This window comes from Biomphalaria glabrata, chromosome 9 (assembly GCF_947242115.1).
Source record: "Biomphalaria glabrata chromosome 9, xgBioGlab47.1, whole genome shotgun sequence".
NCBI classification, from domain to species: Eukaryota; Metazoa; Mollusca; class Gastropoda; family Planorbidae; genus Biomphalaria; species Biomphalaria glabrata.
Window position 1 is genome coordinate 33,615,155 of NC_074719.1, and position 21,585 is coordinate 33,636,739.

General features: G+C 36.3%; 1 protein-coding gene across 3 annotated transcripts in view; it reads right to left on the minus strand.

The window, feature by feature from the left end:
* Positions 1–10,380, minus strand: part of LOC106075588 (toll-like receptor 4) — a 40,741-nt gene extending 30,361 nt beyond the window's left edge. For 2 of the 3 annotated variants that reach the window (XR_008779870.1, XR_008779868.1), the window contains exons 1-3: positions 9,334–10,380; positions 5,978–6,522; positions 37–1,873 (exon numbers count right to left, since the gene is read on the minus strand). The gene's annotated coding sequence lies outside the window, so the exon portion shown is untranslated. Of the gene's footprint in view, positions 1–36; positions 1,874–5,977; positions 6,523–6,673; positions 7,069–9,333 lie in introns of those variants that run through there. The other variant, XR_008779869.1, reaches the window with a different exon arrangement.
* Between the last annotated feature and the right edge of the window lie 11,205 nt (positions 10,381–21,585).

Sequence of the window (21,585 nt, forward strand, 5' to 3'; positions counted from 1 at the left end):
TTGATACATCACTACATGTAAAAATATAATACTTACTCATAAATTTAATCTGAGAACACACACAGACAATATTATTTTCAGCCAGAGCTAAATAAAAAAATGGAACATTTTCCGAGTGTTTTGTAAGAGACGTCAAATCTTTTTCCGTTAGATAGCTGAGAGCGTTTCCAGACAAATCAAGAGTTTTTAAATTAGGAACAAGATCCATCGTGATAGGAAAAGAGGAAAATCTATTTTTAGCCAATATCACATGAGTAATGTGAGAGTTTCTGGAAAATAAATTTGGAGGAAGAAAATTGAGTTTATTGTCTGTAAGATCTAAATATCTCAGTTCTGGCATGTCCTGAATGATTCTGTCGATGCTGACACGTTGAAAGAAATCTTCGTTCATCATGGATCTCAATATTAGGTATCTCAAGGTGGGAAAGTCGTCGAAAAAATAGGGCTCAACTATAACAGCAGTTTTGGAAAAGTCACAAAACTGAATGTTTGTCAGTCCCTTAATTCTACCGGTACCTCGGTTTATACTGTTACCAACAAAATAGACATGTGTAAGGTTAGATGCCTTTCCATCTATCTGAATGAATTGTACACTTTGATTGCTGTATTCGTTATCTCCCTGGATAGTGTACATAACTTTAATTGTGCGTAGCGATGGTGGCAGTCTGTAAGTCCAAATAGCAGAACTCGCATGATAAAAAGGTTTATCTAAAAATCGAAATAGACTTCCTTCACTGATAGAACCAAGCGCGGCAAATGATCTAATTTGAGATTTTGAAGTTGGATCAAAAACTGAAGCCACCTTTTTTTTTAAGGGCTCAATATTCAGCAAATCATTCCTCCAATGCAGAACTTGTAAAGTTCCATCATAATTTAACGATGAGGATAGATTGTTAGATTTGACTTTGGTTTTTAGACTCTTAAATTTACTCATTGTATTTGTTGTCCTTGACCCAGTGAAAGATCGTATGTTGTAGAAATCCAGATATGTTGGTACAGATAATGAGGGTTGTACATTTTCCTTGCCACTATCAACTTCTAGATAAGGATATGACATTTCATTTGCCGGGTTTGGAAATGTAATAATAACTTCTTCCAATTTCTCCAGACGTGCCGCTTCTAACAAAGGAAACCTCCATCCCAGCCAGCCCAATTTGTTTTTGGAGAAATCAATAGATTTGATGTTTTGTCTCCATTGTGGACTGGATATAACTCCTGGTGCTATGGCAAAAATATTGCTGTCTATCCAAGAGAAATGCGAAAGAGTTAACTGCCTTAAATATTTAACAGTATTATTTAATATAACCCCATCTTCATACGTTGAGTTAGGGGTATAATAATTTCTTGGCAATGAAGAATTAACAAAATGTTTAAATTTTCTGGCCATATTTTTATTTCCAATTCTGCAGTTAATAATTTTGAGGACTTCCATCGAGTTTAAATTCTGGAACGCGTCATCACTGAAAAGCGAAGTATCTTGATCCATATCATATGGATCAAATTGCAAGTTATCAAAATCAATTAAACTTAATGTTTTTAAGCTAGAGTTCCACAAGCCTATAAAACTTTCGTTTGTTACGTTCGTTACTTTTGAGCAATACAAAGTAAGGTTGTTCAGTTGGGTCAAATTTGAGAATTCCCTTCCTATTTGTAATTTTTCAGAACCATCCATCGACAGGGTTGACAGGTTCTGTAAATAAACGAAAGCATCTTTCAAGTTTTTAGATATGTTCTGATTCTTTCCAATAAGAAGTTATTTCAAATTTGTAACATGTCTAAATGTTTCCGGATGTAAAGATGTGTTGTCACCTCTGAATTTATTGTTTTCTAAGTTTAAGTTTCGTAGCTGGCTGAGACCTAAAAAGCTATCAATCTGAAATGAAAAAAAAAATCAGTTATCTTAATTAGATAACAATTGCATACTAAAGACATTCTTTATAGTTCAGTGTATACTTATGTTTTTGTCTTGCCATCTTCTTGTAGTTATATTGTTTGACATATTGACATTACTGTACAAATAAATTTATCAACCTTTATCTAAAAAAGGAAATGTAGATGCTCATTCATTAAATTGAAGACATGATATAAATTAATTATTTATTATAATGGACTATAAACTAATTTTCTTACACTATGATAACTATCTATCTATCTATTTATCTATATATCTATCTATCTATCTATTTATCTATCTATCTATCTATCTATCTATCTATCTATCTATCTATCTATCTATATAATATAATATAATATAATACAATATAATATAATATAATATAATATAATATAATATAATATAATATAATATAATATAATATAATATAATATAATATAATATAATATAATATAATATAATATAATATTGTTACAAATGAACAGTGACAAGTAGAGGTCAACGTGTGACCCCAGCGAGATGACACAGCAGCCAGTGTTCTCTGGAATCTACGCGTATAAACAAAGACAGAATGTGACGTGCCCTCACGTGTTGTTCCAGAGGACGAACTGATCTACGAAGGGGGGGGGGGGGCAGTGTTACAAATGAACAGTGATAGTTAGAGGTCACTACGTATGACCTCGGCGAGATGACACTGCAGCAGGTGTTCTCTGGAATCGACATGTATAAACAACGACAGGATGTGATGTTTCCTCACGTGTTATTCCAGAGGATACTAGCAGTGTTTTTGCAACAATGGACAAGCGATTAGGGACTCTATATAAGCCAGAGAGTTAATGTGAAAGTCAGTCGTGAGTGAGTCGTCAGTACTGTTGTCTACTGTGCGAGACAGTAGAAGAGAGATGTGTACGACTCGATGCAAGTTAACTAGGGTAGAGTTAACTGGGGTGGACTACTGTCGTTAAAGTCTATACAGCGAACTACAGTGGACTTAAGCCGTTACAGTGGATACAGTCGATGTAAGACGTGTGCGGCTCTGATTCGGTAGACTTGAGTACGACTTGGTTCAGTTTGGGAGACCTGGAGCGACACTGGGAAGTGTGTCGTTGGTCTGTTCTGTGGAATACGGCTCGATGCAAGTTGAGAAGAGATGAATTGCAACGAAGTGAAGAGATGAATTGCAACGAAGTATAGCTAACTGTAAACTGACAGATATTGTACAGTCTTCTACGCTACATGTTACAGTAACAAATTGTTAGAGTTAATAGTCATTAAAGTTATATGAAACTGAAAGTTTAGTCGTCAAGTTCTTTGCAGTGTTTTTAATTGTGTGCCTACTAGTACATTTAGCCAGAAGATTCAGAAATACGTAACAATATAATATAACATAATATACCGTATTCTAGGTAATTTAGTTAAAATTTTAATACCACATTTAAATAGCTTAATTTAGTCTACAGGGACCTAATATTAGCATGGCCCAAATTAAATATGTAATGTGTACTGTGGCATTAATTTTTTTTTTACATTTAGCTTCTTTCCTTGTCAAACTTATATTGCCAATTTGCCTATTATGTGACAAAGTTTTATATAATGACACTATGAAATCGCCTAAGCTGGAGGACCATTTGGAACTACTCCACACTAAAAAAATGGATTAAGATTTGAAATACTTTTGAACAATCAATAATAAAATTGAGAAAAGACCAATATTAGACGAAATATTAGCTTTGACATCGAAAACAGATGATGGCTTGCAATGATTATGCCTGCCGTTGAAGAAGCTTTATAAGTATTTTGTACTCAAAGCTGCATATGATATTATTAAAGCATTACCATAAGTAACAAAATAACTGAAAGGCCTATTTATGAAATTATTTGTGATATTGAAAGCTTTTTTTACTATTTGCAAACGACATATTTCTTTATTACAAGTGGACGAGTCAATGGTGTCTGGTGGTGAAGCAATTTTTTAATTGAATATATTACTTTTATTATGAATTAAGAAATCCATGGGAAAAAAACTTTTGCGAACACTGATTTTTTAAAGAACTACTATAACACAAAAACGCAATTCCTTTAACTATAATATCAGTAGTAAGGAACGGAAAACCTTTCATGGTTGGGTCCTACTGTGGATAGTGCACCAGAAGTGTTAGTAATTGACTGAGTTATCCACTCACAGCCAATAAGTTGTAAATTGCATGAATAGTTTCTTTTAGTTATCAGCGCAGTTAACCGAAGCAACTCGTTAAAGACGCGATAACTTTCTCAAATGTAGAAAGAAAATTACAATAGCTTTCATAAGTTGCTCCTTCAAATTGAGGTACTCTATGGTTGTCGAAAAGCTTTCAATTTACAATATTTTTCTTTCTATTTGATACTTTGTCAGACTTCTTGCATGCAAAAGATCTAATTTTAAAACAAAATTTAAGTAAGAGAAAACTACATTGTCTTTAGAACAGATTTGTTTCATACAGTCAATGAGATAAAATTACATGTGGTATTTATTACGTTTTCAGTCTTCACCTCATTTCCGTTAGAAATGAAAACAAATATTTGAAGTTCATGAATCAGCAAAAGCGCAATACTAGGTAAGCAAGGAATCCTCAGAATACTGGAAAATATGGTAAGTATTCTACGAGCGAGAACCTTGGGAACCACTGGTTTCAATGAAAAAAAAAGCAAATATCAGACTGCAAAATTCAAGATTGTAGCCAAAAGAGGTTTCGAGTTTAAAATCCCTTTCGTGAGATATTTGGTTTAAACCACTCCATGTTTTTTTTTAAGTTAAACCCCCTCTTTGATAAATAGTAAAGCAATCTACAGCCAATAATTCCATGAGTCATGGGACAAAGATCTAGTTAACCTCCTTTCCTGTTATTACAGGTCGTTGACTTGTAGCACCAAACTGCTGGTAGACAACTAAACTGTTGTAGGCGTTATGTATCTTAACTAATAAAAATTCAAATAACTTGAATAACTTCCTTGTAAACAACACAAAATAGAACTTTATTTATACTATAGACAAAAATTAAGTTGATATAAAATAAAATAAATGTACTAGACTAGTAATAATATTTCTTAAATAACTCACTACAATAACACAACCTTTCACGTTATGGAGTCGTAAGTCGTAATTCAGACCAAATGACAGTAATACAACCTATGTTGCTTCATTCAAAACCAATCGCTAACCTCTTCCCACCGTCACCATAGAAACACACACTCCATAACATCCCCCTAATAAAAGCCTAAAGAAATTCTATATTCTCTCTCCATAATGTAGCCAAGGGGATTTTGACGCTTAAAACCCTTTCCATTTAAAAAAAAAGCAAAGCTAAAGTGACTACAATCAATGAGCGTAGCCAAAAGAGGTTATGTGGTTTATCACCCCTTTAATAAAAGTCAGAGACTTGTAAAACAAAATGTAAACAAACTACAGTCCTTTGAGACTTAACCCTACCTCAAATAAAACTTTTCACACTTTGATTTATTTTTCTAGCAGTCGCTGGGCGCTATTAATAACGTGCATTGAAAAGAAGATTTAATATTTTTAAATATAAAAGTAGCAGGATATAGCTCTGTAGACTAGTGTAGACACATCAGAATAGGCATTTTCTTTTAGTTTAAAATACAGGAACTAATGCTTTGCACCTGGGGCTCTCAAAGCGCTCGAACAAACCCTTTAGCTGTCAAGGGAGGGTTGTCTACTAATATTCCACTAACTCCAGAAATAATCTAATCTAGGACAAAAAAAGACATCCGAAAAAAAGGCACTAGGTGTAATAAATATGTGTGTGTGTGAGTGCAAAAGTAAAAATCTCCTCCCTCCGAAAAAAAAAAATTCCTGGCTACGTCCATGAGACATATGCTTTGCTTCAGAAATAAACTAGACGTATGCTTTGCTTCAGAAATAAACTAGACCTATACTTTACCTCACAAAATGATCTAGACTTATAGAAATTAACTATACTTTAACTCACAAATTTAACTACAACCATACTTTACCTCGGTAATAAACATATAAGCTACCTCGGAAATAAAGTAGAGCTTTAAAAAACAACTAGTTTTATACTTTACCTCAATTCGATGAATATTCGAAGACTGAATGCTAAGTTGCCGGAGAGAGGTGAGTGTTTGAAAAGAGCCATTGGTCAAGGTAGTCAGATTATTTCTGTCCAGTAACAACACTTGTGTGGTCACTGGCACACATCGAAGGTCCACAAATGTCCAGTTCAAGTTGGAACAGTTGGCTACTTGCACATCATCCATAAGGTAATTAGAGCAGCAGTTCAACGAAACATTGTCATTGCCTAATAGTGTTGTAAAGATTGATGAGCTATTTATCAAGTGTAGTGCAAAGCACGTCATCAGTAAGAAAAGCTTCACAAAGAAATTTAGCACAATGTCAGACATTTTCTCCTGTGGTTAACTGTACAAGGTAAGAATGTTCAAGATTAATACAGTTCTATTGTTCGTATTAATTTTCTGCCTTTTTACGAGGATTTTCATAGTTCACTTTGTCTCAGTAATTTGCTTTTGTACACTTTCAAATATAAGTTCACGTTCTAATTACAAGTATCGTCACTACGAAACACTGTCAGACTTTTTATCCTGAGTCTGAACTGTAAGAAGAAAGAGTGCATAGCATTAATATTCTTTATAGAGTTTTCAGCCTTTTAAAGGGAATTCCCACACTAATGTTAATCACAAAACTTAGATATGTATTACACATGAATATTAATATTATAGACAAGAATAAACAAATGTATTCACCTTTCATAGTTGTTATGGAGTGTGTCTGTGTGTATAGGGTGACGGTGGAAAGAGGTTATGTGACCAGTACGAGGCGAAGTTAGAAACAGCACGGTGTGTGAAGGTGGAGCAAGACTAGGTTTTTGTAAAGTGAATTTGATTTTGTTGCCAATTGTGATGTATTTGAAATTAAACTGACTGTTACTTTGGAGCCCCGAGTTGTGAGGCTCTTTAAGTTCGTTGTGTCGTGTGGTGCAGTTTGAAGAGAGTCTGGATAGTAGGAGAGACGTAACAGTATATTATCTTCTTATCTTATAAAATGCTTAATTTCCTCTAAAATAGAAGATTAATTACGTCTTACACCTATCCATGTGTTAATCATGGCTTCCATTTTTTGAGTTATGGGGTGCTCCAAAATTGAAACACTAGGCAAATAACAACAAGTAATAGTACTAGCTACCTGCTTCTCAGTGTGCTTAGCATTAATATGTTCATATTGAAATGTTCTGCTCTAATAACATAAAGTATACAGTGTTTTCTTATTTGAATATCACATGTTTCAGGCAATAATGTAAACCAATGTTGCGCTGTTGAGAAGGTCTTATTTTCGCACAGAGTCAGCAATATGAAAGTGACTTTTGAAACAATTATATTAGATACATTGCTGAAATTCCGGAAATTCTATTGACTTCGTGTAATATGTTTTAATAGTTGCCATGTATTTATAAAGCGTTTTGAAAGCAGAAAAACTTGAAGGTCATTTTTTTTCCAAGGATGTATGACCGAAATGTATCAATGTTTTCATTAGCTCTGTCTACAGCTCCATTGAAATGTTTATAGGCTCTAATTAATCTTGGCTGCTATACTTTGAATTTTCTTTTTCAATTTTCGCAAGTAACGATTGATAGGATTCAAGGGATAAACAACAACACCATATGATGCAACATGGACAGCACAGTTATGATACCATCTGCCAACTATATTGCTTTGCCATCAATTAGGTCATTGAATATTCTAATATAACTACATCTGGTTATTTGTCAAAAAGATCATGCCTGCTTGTCATGTGACACAACACCATGTAATTTAAGCCGAAAACAAATGGAATTACCTTAAATAATTGTTGGCACTCATGAAGACCGACATAAAGAACCATGGATTAATTGATCAAATATGTATAGAAAACGTGTCCATTAGATCCATTTTTGCATTTTTAGCGGAATATTTGGTTTAAAAGTGGTCATTTCTCATGGTAGCGCCATATCTTAGTTTCTTAATATTTTGGATAATGTTTTCTTGAGTTGATGGGTTTCAAACAGAAAACAGTTACCCTATTATTGGTCTACTGCTTTCTTTGATTTTTAATAGTATCATCAATGTAAAATGTAAACTAGATATTTGTAAAGTTAACAGCCTGGATGAACTGTACACTGTGGTTGCTGTATTCGTCATGTCCTTGGAGAGTGTACATAACTTTAATTGTTCGTGGCGATGCAGGACTCTGTAAGTCCAAATAAAGAAACTTGCACGATGAAAGACTTTATCTAGACATCGAAAGAGACTAAGTTCATTGATAGAACCAAGCTCGTTAAGTGAATGGAGAAATTGCAATAGGCTTAAAAAACTAAAGATTTTTACTGTTCAAAATTCAGCGACTTATTAGTCCGTAGCACTGTAAGACATTTAAACCAGGGGCACGAAGAAAGAGTATTTACCTTTAATACATTTTAATTTTGCGTAAAGCTTCCTCTCCTGTAAGTGATTTTCACACTAACATTAATAATGTCAATATGTTGCTTTTTGTTTTATTTTAAATTAGCAATTAAAAGTTTAAAAAAAGTAATAATAGGTTTAGTATTTCCTGAATATTAATTTGTTTTGTGTTTATTTACACAACATTCTTTTTAAAGAAGACAAACAGAAATGTATACAAATAAGTCGTTTCAGTAAGGTCTTGAAATTACATAAGTTATCCAAAATGTCATCACATTATTATTACTCTATATTTTATCTTCTTACTTTATGTTAAGATGCAATCTGAAAAAAATAAATGTTAGGGCTTAAGATTTGAAATGTTATTAAATATATTTTATTCTTTAACTTGTATAAAATGTGTAGTAAAATGTACTTAAACTTAAAGACGTAGTAGAGGTTCCTCCGAAAGCGCCACAGGGTGCTAATGAGGCGTCATTTAAACTTCATTATTATAGAATTGCACAGAAACGGTTTTATCTGCATTAGATGTGGAAAAATTTTTAGGTCACAACTTGGTAAAATACTTGACTCATCCTTATATGCCAATATATAAATTTAAATGTGTATATGTTAATTATTATTAATTTTCATTGATTACCTTAGAATACTTTTAAAAATATATTACAGTAAATAAATTATGACGTGAATCTGTCATGTGACAATATTTTATTAGTTTATTTTTTAAAAATAATTTTAAAATCTGAATACGTTATAATAATATTTAGCCCGAGTTCAGTCTGACAGACAAATCATACACAGTCGTACATAAAGCACATAACAATGTGGATGGTGATTTAAAGTAGAATAATAAATGTAATATTATGAACACTATAGCCTGCTATATAATTATTGAAAAAATAGAATAAGAAATAAGTCTAGGTAATACATTTCAAAAAATGAGTTTAAAATAGTTTGCTACGTCTTACCAATAAAGAGCTTGAACTCAGATGATGTATCACTCATGAATATAAATATTATAAACAACAATAGATAAAGGTATTCATCTTTCTAAATATTATTTGAACTAATTTGTCAACTCGATTTCATAGTACATAGCACATGTTTACCCGATGTAACAACAGATCAAGGAGTAAAAAAGATGACAAATTCGAAGACGACAGATCAGCAATGTGTTATGGCACGATTAGAAATTTGTTATTTGTTTCGTCATTAGAGGACGTTTTGACTTAGTCAATGACGCAACTAGTATAGAATAGACGAGGTTTTGGAAATGAATAGCGAACTATAAGCCAAAATAAACAGACTACTCTTGACGGCTTTAGAGAGAGAAAGAGAGAGAGAGAGAGAGAGAGAGAACGCAGACGACATTCCAGTTCCCTTTGTTACTATTAAACTTCGTCTTCGCGAAAGCGCCTAACAAATGACGTCATTAGCCCGTGTGACGCAAAACACAAGAAAGGGCTGACCATCTTTCTGTACAAGTTTACAGATATAGGATCGCGACTAAACTCTAAACTAAACTCGCGACAAATAAGTAAAGTTCTCTTGTACTTGTTGTTTGGCTCTAGTCCTCAATGTTTAAAACATTTCTGTTTATCGCATCAGTGATAAAGTGCGACAGTGTAAGTCTCAACCTATTTTATTTATAAGATATTGTTGATTTCTTAGTCAAGCAAGAAAACAAAAATGACATCTCCACACAAATCATCACAGCACAGTTTCGTTTTGTCAACAGAGGCAACACTTGACCTACATGTCATATCAACCATGAAGCGATTATTCAAAACGCACATAATCTGTTTTTTTATACACTCCATGTATTCTCGCATAAGACGTTTTTCTTATTGTTCGAGCTTTCCTTGCATCATTTTTTTCTTTGTCCAACGGAAATTTAACGTGACAACGTTAGGGTTAAGCATGTATAGAGAAGGACTTCAAAGACACGATTGTTCGTTTTAGTGATACGTAACGGTTAAGTTAAGTGTTTAAACGCCTACAAGAAATTATGAAGATGTAACATCAGCTATGTCATTGTAAAGGAATTATGTTTATGCACACTGTGTATTTTATTTGAATCATACAAAATTGAAATCGTTTTGCTAGTTTGAACAAAAAAAAAAAAAAAAAAAACTTCTCGTGGTATCTTATCTTATTAAATTAGAGAATTTCCATGAAAAAAAGAAGAATGTTTTTGCCCTTTCTTGCATGATAAAAACATTAAATCCTAATAATTTTTATAAAAATTATCTTGTGATAAATATATATTCCAGTTTAGTATCTTTCTCTTGGATATGCAATGTAAAAACTTTTATTCAAAATGTATTCATCTTTTTTTCTTCTTTTTTTGTGTTACTCCAACTGACAGCCAATATGAAGTTTCTGCCTAGCTAGGCCTATCTATGGGAAAAATGTTCTAGTCATCTTACAAGACCCCTATTCCAACTTCTAACTTAGTTCAAAATATGTTTGATACTTAGAAAAAGCGCAAATCTGATTATTGATTTTTTTAAACTAATATTATATTATATTGAAATTATTTGCAATTCATGGTGGAGAGACTAAGTGCGCCTGAACTTGTTGGCTTAACTTGGCTACCTATGAGGTGGCTCGAGGTTCGACACCCGACTCGAGCAGAGTTGTGTTTACTGAGCGCCTAAAGGCAGCACGGAAAAACATTCTCTCAGATACCCCCTCCCCCTCTGGTCCACAAATGAGATTGGACCATAGCACTCTGAGAATGCTATAAGCATAAAAGTTGCGCTATATAAAAGCTATTATTATTATTATGTTAGAAAAGATCGAGTATTCATTCTCTGGAGCAGCCAAGGTCGAGTTTTCTTTAGAGGGAAACAAAATTCATCGTAGTCCCTTTATCAGTTTCCACCGAGAAATTTGCTGGTGATGTGACAGGTCTGCAGTAGTACCGCCTGTGACGCTCACAATTGCCGGGGATTATATTGTCAAACTTGATAACTCAATGAAGTGAAGAAACATCTTTCTGTATTTTCTTCCAAACTTCTTTAATAATACTTCTTCAACTTTCACATGAAAATTAACTTCTCAATTCAATAACAACTTGACTTGATACTTCATAAATAAAACTTAAAGATACATGAAACTTCACTTCAACTAATAAAACTTCAATTAAATGGACCCGCTAATATCACAAAACTTAACTAAACCTTTACTAAGAGAGGACTTAAGCGATAACTAAGCGAGGACTATCGCTCAACAAGAACTACTACTATTCGAGGACCCCGTCTAACTGACTTTCCCCTAATTTATACCTTTCTTAATCGTACCTTCCAGAATTATGGAAACTTCTCCCTTAATTATTTTAGTAACTTTGACTTTCTAGAAGCTGACGTGTGCTATTTTTTCCCTTAACCTCTTTCTTTGATTGGATACCTAAAATTAACTTGTTTACGCTGGACACTTGCACTGGTTTGACCTCGAGCTTCTAGAAACTGGTCAAAATAGGTCACAGACTCGACTCGTGACACCGCCCTCTGACAGTCAACGAGAATGTTCTTAGGAATGCTAAGGGCCTTGAAGGTATCAGTAAGGTCAGTTGTTATTATCCCCTCGGTTGATATAACAGTGTTATATGTTGTTTTAGATAAATTTTTTTTTATTACTATTATTATATCTGCATAATTTGTTGGTATCGTTTTAAAGTTACCGTAGATAAAGGGTAAAGCCTGTACTTAATTTAGTCAAACAGTGACTTGGGCATCATTCTTTGCCTCCTTCTGTTCCCTAGTTTGTTGGACCATTTGGCACAGAAGGCATGACCTACAGATAGTCCCTCTCCAATACTATCTGTCTATTCCCAGGACATTTTATTAACATAAACAGTCTATATATTGTTGCTGTCTTCCATTTATTTCTTTTCTCTGCCTTCTCCCACCAAAACTAGAATAAATATTGCAATGCTAACCCCCATGTTGATAATAATAATAATAATAATAATAATAATAAGTTGCAAAGTTAATACACCAACACCTGGCTTTGACGTACAAATTGATCGGTAAGGACACTCCCCCTTATTATAAATACTCTCCGCAAGAGGTTCTCGAGTCTACTGAACATCTGCTGTACTGGGATAGGCCTATTCTGACCGACAAAACGGTAGATTTCAATCGCCCGGATCTGCTGTTCATCGATAAAAAAGAAAAAACCGCTACCATTATCGATATCGCCGTACCACTATCTCATAATTTAAGAAAAACTGAGATAGAAAAACAAAGAAAATATGGGAACCTAGACTTGGAGATTAAGCGTCTATGGAAATTGTCCAAAATAACAATATACCCCATTGTTATATCAACCGAGGGGATAATAACAACTGACCTCACAGACACCTTCAAGGCCCTCAACATTCCTAGGAACATCTTCGTTGCCTGTCAGAGGGCGGTACTGCTGCAGAACTTCCACATCACCAGAAAATTCCTCAGTGGAAACTGTTAAAGGGACTACGATGAATTTTGTTTCTCTTTAGCGAAACTCGACCCTGGCAGCGCCAGAGAATGACTACTCGTTCATTTCTAACATAATAATAATAATAATAATAATAATTTTTATTGTCCGTATGAAAATTTGCCTTACAATTTGTGCATTACAGCAAACAAAAAACATTATAACTATAAGAAACCAAAGTGTACATTCACACCAGACTCACTCATAATTTACATGTGACAAAGTTTATACCAGATTGCTCTTATTTAATGATTTGATTACCAGGGGAACAAAAGAGTGTTTGTGTCTGTTTGTCTTTGCTATCGGTGTCTTGTATCTCTTTTGTGATGGTAAAATCACAAAATCCTTACCCAAAGGGTGATTCTTTATTTCGAGGATCTTGTTAGCCTTTTTATAGATGTTTGTCTCAAACAACTGCCCAAATGGGGTTCGTTTTTTTGCCAATGATTTTACCAGCAGCATTTATAAAGTTTATTTTTATTTTAATGCTCAGATTGCTATACCCGGCAGTGATATTGAAACTTAAAATATTGCAGATATGAGCGTGATAGAACATAGCCAAGGCTAACATGGGGGTTAGCATTGCAATATTAATTCTAGTTTTACTGTGCTAGTTTGGTGGGAGAAGGCAGAGAAAAGAAATAAATGGACGATAGCAACAATATATAGACTATTTATGTTAATGAAATGTCCTGGGAATAGACAGATAGTATTGGAGAGGGACTATCTGGGGTTCTGCAGCTGGAGGTGGCGCTCTAGCGGGTAGAGGGACGCAGGTGATATAGTTCTTGTGGAGTCTCAATCCAAAGTTCTAATATCTGTAGTGGGCACAGTAGGGCGGGTGGCCGGCTACCGTGGGCACAAGTGTACTGCGGGCAGAGCTGATCTGCCGTGGGCAGCGTAGTTGACAGGATAAGTCCAGTGACTGCGGAGGGCTTGGCGTAGCTATGACGTCTCGCACAGATCCGGGTCTATAGGGACGTCGCACCTAATAAGTTGACAGGTGGGCTGTCGAAAAGGCGGGCAAATAGATCCGATAGCACCAAGTAGTAGAGTTGAGTAGATTCAAGTAGATCCAAATAGGCAGTAGATGATACCCAATATCAAATAGGCAATAGTGCAGTGCTGAATAGCACTAAGTACGAAGGCAATAGGCAGTTGCCTAGGCAGACAATGCCAAATAAATAAGCAGGTAAATAGGCAGATGATCCAAACAAATAGCAAATAGGCAGACACCTGAGGGAGCTGCGGATAAATAAAGACAAGTTAGGACATGTCTCTCATGCATCTTATTGATGCCCTCGACTAAGGTGCATTCGTCAGATTGGTAACATTGCTTTTGAGTACAATGAGGAGATGATGAGGAGATGGGATTTGGAAAACAGATGGCTGATAGTAGCAATAGAAAATGTACATAAAAGGGGAAATAATAATATAAAAAATGTACATATAAGGGGAAATAATACTCTCAAATAAACAACACAAGTTGGAAGAGAGAAAAAAAAGGGGGGGGGAATGGGCGATGGTCAGCGACCATGACAGTTTGTTTACATACGACCGTCGGCCGAGAACAATGGAGCGCGCTTGAATGTAGAGGGTGTCCGTTCAAGGGGTGCAACTCTCGTTAAAGTAAAATGACTACAGGGGAGATAACTCATATCTCTTTTCTAGACGCAGTATTAGTGCGCTAGTAAAATTATCAAGGCGGTCAGCTGAGATAAAGGAAATAAAATAAGATGTACAACTATATACATGGTTGCATCAACGATCAATTGAGCAACGTAGCATTAATAGTTTAATGCAATTCATAAATACATACATAGGACATGTTTATATTTTCTACTTACGCCAGTGAGAAATACACAATGCACTAATTAAATATAAATGAAATAATAAAATCCACATGATAATATCCAGTGAGAAATATTCATAAAGTAATTAAGTGGAACTTATGATTAAGTTCGGCTTACCACCAGGTATTCCTCTAGGAGTAAGAATAAGTGAACTAGTCCCGACTCGATTGCTCAGATAGAATGAGAAAATGAGAGGGTCTGGCTTAATTTAATTTACCTTATATATAGGCCTGGAAAATGTGGGCGGAAACAGGAAATGTCCTAGGCTTAAGATTTATCTTACACGTGGGTGAAGTCCGATAAGAGTCGCACCTTGGAAAGGTCAATAGGCGTGTTGGTCAGAGTGATCTACTAGATCAAAGCCATTGATAAAGCTCGCAAAGCTGATGAAAAAAAAAACGAAAGGAACCACAGACCGAAAGTGCTGAGGGAAAGATAAACTCCCCCTTATCGATAGGCGAGCTTAATGCTGCCATAAGGAAATGCCAGCTTAAAAAGGCTTCCGGGGCGGATGGTATCACCCCCGAAAAGCTTAAGCATGTAGGGGGAAAGGAAGGGCCGTGCTCTTTGCATTTGTAAATAGAACCTGGGCATTATTCCTATACCAAAAAAAGGGAAAAGATGCTTCCACTGCTGAGGGATACAGGCCTATCTCACTCACATCTTGTGTAGGAAAGATGGATGAAAAAATGATAAATGAGCTATGGTTTGATACCTTGAGAGTGCTCGTCTTATAGCTCCAGAACAGGCTGGTTTTAGGGCTGGAATGTTCGCTATAGACCAAGTCAACATCTTTGTGCAGAGCGTAGCAGATGGATTCCAAAGGATCGAAAGCACATACGCAGTCTTCATTGACTTAAAACAGGCATATGATAAAGTATGGTGGCCTGGTTTGCTTCATAAGATAACAGCCGTGGGGGTGCTGATGATATTGTCCTTTGGAAATCCGTAAGGAGCGCAACCTCTATACAAAAAGTGTTACAAGAAGATCTCCATACGCTCTGCTCATACACACAAAAATGGAGGCTAGAAATAAACACCTCCAAGACGGTCTATTCTCTGTTCACGCTCGGGCCTGGCAATCTCGGGAAACCTTTCCAGCTCTCCCTCAACGGAGTGGCTCTCAGCATGGAAAAGCTACCCAAGTACCTTGATGTAACTTTAGATCGCAAACTAAAAATGTGCGAGAACATTTAGGATGTTGTAAGAAAGGCCTCAGGGAAACTTTGCATTGTGCGGAAGCTGGCATCCACGAAGTGGGGAGCCCGAGCAGACATGCTCCGATCCCTGTATTTAGGAGCAGTACGATCACAGATAGACTACAGCCTACCTGTGCAAATTTATGGCTCTAGAACTGCTCTTGAACAGCCTGATAAAATACAGTCCCAAGCACTAAGATTTGTCTGTGGAACCTTTAGGACAAGTCCAGTAAATGATGGCTAATATAGGTCCACTAAACCTTAGGATGGAAAGGTCAGTACTGACCTGCTATGAGCGGTATAAAAGGCTGGATGAATACCTCTCAGCTAAAAAACTAGTGGATGGTTGGAGATGCAGAAGACGTATCCAGGTGCAGTCTTTTATGCATCATGCCACTAGACTATCTGATGAATCTGGCCTCTCCACCAACCGACAAAACATTCAACGTTTTCATCCCCTTCCCCCTTGGTGTCGCCCAACGACCCCAGACATACGCTTGAAATTAGTTGACCCTAATTCCACTAAGCAAAGCCGTTCATCTAACGACCTTCAAATGCTAGCTCTGGAGACCATTAATACCTTCAAGCCCAGTGCTATTTTTGCATACAGTGATGGGTCGGCATCAAAAGATTCTGGAAGAGCAGGCTATGGAGCCTACATCGACTTTCTTGGCTCTTATACAGTCAAAATCTTTGGACCATGTGGTAGTGTTCACAGTTTTGATGCGGAGACCATGGCAGTCTGTGAAGCCTTAAAAGTCATTGACTCTCAACTCGGCGAGGGACATTTGAGGGCAACACAGATTGTTGTGGTCACTGACTCAAAATCTGTACTACAGGCTTTGCAAAGCCCTGGACCATGGCCCCCAATGTCAAAACTGTCATCATGGCTTCACATAACATTAAACAACGCTATGGCACACCTGTAATAATGCAGTGGGTACCGAGTCACATAGGTGTGACTGGCAACACAATTCCATACTCATTGGCCCACCAGGGAGGGAAAATTCCACCCACTGAACACTGTAAGCTTTCATCAAGCCCTGGCTATAATACAAAAAACAGAAAGGGAAATAGAAAAGTGGTTTGAGTGCTGGGACAAGTCCCAAAAAGCCCGTGGAGTCTGGGAGCGCATGATTCGCATTTCTCGCGGCTATGGCCAAATTTTGATTCACGGTGCCCCCGCTGCGGGGACGAAGAGGAAACCGTGCCTCATATTCTGTTTGACTGCCCCAGACTTGCTGATCTCCGTCTCGACAGGTCTGGGAAACCCAAAATTCTCGACCTGTATAGCGACATTTATGCATTACGCAAGACAGCAGGGTTTCTGTCCAGGGCTTTTGCAAGAGAGGATTTGAGCCTCTCAAGCCCTCACTCTAATGGAGTTTGATGATGATGATGATATCAAAGACGACCTGTTTCACTGTTTGCTTTTATGTGAAAAATAACACCGAATGATTTTTTAAATTACTTTAAACGATGAAAACAAGACTATGGCTCGAATTTATTTCTGGTACATTGGTGAATGTGATGGAGGACGCCTCTGAGTTTGTGTGTATAAACTAATAAATGTTATTCATCATTATTTTTTACTACACTCTTCTGACATAGCCAATATCAAGCCTTTGCCTCGGTTCGGCAATGACCTGTGTCGTAAATATTACGCACGCAAGTAACGGCGATTGTAATCAACCTGAGTGGTCAAGCGACGTTCCATCCGGTTCTGGAAGGCCTCTTTGGACCCTATATAAGAGCGAGTGTGTCAGAGTCAAGATACTATCGCAATGTGACCAAGATAAGGCGAGAACCAGCACGGTGTGTGAAGTCAGGCGGAGCAGAGACTAGGTTTTTGTAAAGACAGTGTTAATGTTGTTGCCAATTGCGATGTATTTGAAATTAAACTGACTGATACTTTGGAGCCCTGAGTTGTGAGGTTCTTTAAGTTCGTTGTGTCGTGTGGTGCAGTTTGAAGAGAGCCTGGATAGTAGGGGAGACGTAACAATATATTTTAACGATCACAATACTTTAGTAGAACAATATTAATCATAAAAATAGAATAACTACATTCATTCAGTACAAATATTGCTAAAAATACCAACAACTAAATCCAATTACCAAATAAATTCTTTTTTTTTGAATTCCATGTTAATTTGCAACGTAACACGACAAAAGAAAAGCAGGAAAGAGAGATCTATCTTTAAAAACACGCCCAGTCACTACAAGGATCAAATTTAGGGTTGAAGAGAAAGCACGTGTATCCGGTATACTGTTTATCTGCAAGAGTATTGAATGGAATGAGTTAGTAAACAAAATGTTATCATTCAAACTATAAACCTTGAATTAATAAAAAAAAAAAAGGAGAGAGATAAAAAAGGAAGAAGAGAATTGGAGAAGAGCGGAAGTAAAATACGAGAAGAGAAATAAAAATGTAACAAAAAAAAAGAAGATAGAGTGTCACAAGGGTAAAACAAGTGGGGAATGTACTGCTGAGATTTATCATGCGTATAATTATCTAACCTTTACATTGCTTTCATTTTATCTCCCCTGTTGTAACAATTCTAATATTTATGATGTCGCGAATGTCTTGTAGAGCTTACTGTCATGAGCATCTAGAGTTGCTTCTTAATTAATGTTTTTCTTTTATGCCCCCTGTTAGCGTCACTGCTCTGTTTGTTCAGAGGGATAGCAGTGCTTTGGATGGAGCTCGCTGTTGTTGTTTTCTTCCCCAGAATTGGGTAAGTTAGGTTATTTTACTGTCTTCTTCATGGTGTAGCTCTAAAATCGTTGGAATTATAATCTTCGGAATGGCGGTCATAAGTAATGCATATTTTTCTTGGACGCAGGCTTGGGATTCTGCTGGAGTCAAGCTTGATCTGTGGGACGCGTTACTTGGCTATCATCCATGGCATTGGCTTGTTGCCATCTCTATGGCACTCTATGCCAACTTGAACTGTTGCATTGTGCTTTAGGTGTGCTATATTTAGATTGAATGATTTGCTTAACCTGTATCTGATCTTGTAATTATTATTATATACCTATTGATCATTTATGCCATATTATATCATTTATTCATTAAACTGTTGTCAGTTAAACTCTTTTGTGACTGATATATGAATACGTAGTACCATTACTTGTTCTGTATAATTATCTAATATATTAACTAGTAGACTGTCAGAGGCACGGCCATATTACAACCCCGACAGGAAGTTTATACTCAGCGTTGAGGTGGGGAACCCGGTGGAGCATGCCATAACCTAGATAGACCTGTAAACCCACCTTGACACTTACAACATGCATAGCACAATAGCACAACATATATAATTCACTAAATACACTGAACAGCACACTTGTAGGATACGATAACATTATTGAATAAAAAAATTTGGCGGGTAATCGAGCCAAAAGGTACAATGCATACTTTATAATAATATCAGAAATAAAGTCACATTTCCACGTTAAAGAAAACTAATAGTAATATCAGTGCTGTTTACAAAATACATATTCTGGCTTGAAAATATCCACTTCCTTACTCTCCAAGGACTAAGTACTAACTGCCGTTTTCACTTCGTGGTCAGTTTTAGACCAAAAGCTTTCCAACTTGAAAAGAACACGAATTAATGAAGTGATTAAAAATTATTTCAGGTCACAGTGCTTCTCAAATGACGCTGTGATACCTGCCCTCAATTACAAATAAACCATATCTATAAGTCCACACTTCCTACCATCTTGGCATTTTCTTGCATTACAAAGACAAGTGGCTTTTGAAAGAGCGATGAAATCTATTTTCATAATCAGATAATTTAGCTTGCAGTTTATCTACACAAGTTCATTCCTTGAGACGCGATAAGACGGCCTACAATGAGACCAGACAGAGCGGTTTTTCCCCTTGATGATCCAGAGCTAGTCGCCATAGTGTTGTCTGCCTCTCTTTGTCTATTGTATCAACCGTTTGATTGTCTAAGAGCTGAGCCAAAGGCTCTTCGAGCTCTAGGTTTGAAAAAAAAAAACCGATTGAACAGGAAAAAAAACCTGTTTAAACAACCGTCCTGTCTGGAAGAGATCCGAGTCAATGCCTATGTATAGCATTGCTATTTCCGATATATTTGGCACTCAGTGCGCATGATCTAGAAAGCATGGCCGAAGGCCGAATATACCAGGAACCGCCACCATTTTCCTATGTTGTAACCGTGCAGGACTCGCAATTATGTAATGGTCCCTTGAGGGACGGCGCATTGATTATCGACAAGGCCGTGGGAGCTCTCTTTCAACTCCGCACCGTGCAATGGGACCACTGTCGCATTACCTCGGACACTCCCACAGGAGTTTTGTTTTGCTATTCATTTAGCCTAACCACTTCCTCTAATGGTCGTTTCCACCAAAGTGCCACGTTGAGGCAGAATAGCGTACTCGGGATTGTATCAACCAAACAAGTTTCTTGGCCAATCCTTGGCGGCCTTTCATTAAAGTCATTATATTTTCTTGTTGATCAATCGGCCTGTTTGGAAAATCTTTCTAACCGACTTAAACTGAATAGAATAAATGGCGGTATAATCTTTCTTAAATTCAGTTTCTCTATACTAAATAGATCAGTAAAAAGTGGCAATTCATATTCAATATTCTCATATTTATTCTCATATATTTGGATTGATAACGGCTACTGTCACGAGTCAAGGCTGTCACCAATGCTGTGACCTAATTCAACCAATTTCTAGTAGCCGAGGTCAGGTTATGTCCATAACAAACACACATTAATTATAGTCATCCAATCAGAGAAAGAGGTTAAGGAAAAAAAGCATACGTCAGTTTCTAGAAGGTCACAGTTAATAAAATAATTAGGATAGAAGTTACTGTGATTCTGGAAAGTAAGGTTTAGAAAGTATAAATTAGGGGAAAGTTAGTTAGTCGGAGTCCTCGCATTGTAATGATCTTTGTTTAGTGTCTTGGCCTTCGAACCGGATTTCCCAAGTTCAAATCCTGGTGAAGACTGGGATTTTTAATTTTGGAATTTTTGGGCACCTCTGAGTCAACCAATCTCTAATGGGTACCTGAAATTAGTTGGCCAAAAGTAAAGGTGGTTGGTCTTTGTGCTGGCTTCATGACACCCTCGTTATCCATGGGCCACAGAAACAGATGACCTTTACATCATGCGCCCTATAGATCGCAAGGTCTGAAGGAAAAGTTTAAATATAAACCATGAAAAACTTTTAAAAAAATATAAAGCTTTGTTTTAGAAAAAGTTGTAGTTGCTGAAGGAAATCCTCACTCTTAAATGTCTCAGCAAATTAATCAAAATAGTAGCTTTATTGTTTTTTATTTTGCTAAGGCATTACGAAACCTAACAACAACGCAAATAAAAGCAAGATTACAAAGAGAGTTTTCGTTATCTCACAAATTCAGAGGCGTCACCGTGGAATTCACCCATGGACCAGAAATATTCAAGCCATGGTCTTGTTTTAATAAAATAAAAATTTAAAAAATTATTTTGGCAATGTTTATCCATTTAAAAGCAAACTGGACAACTTGTCATCAATAATAACACTTGTGTAACTGTTCTAGAGTCAGGATTCTTAAATCAACTTCCCTTTAAAACATATGTACCCCTCACAAACAAGACTTTACAGTACTGAGCAGGGAGCATGCATAAGAATTTAAAATGCACTATACAAATGGATAAAAATCAAACATA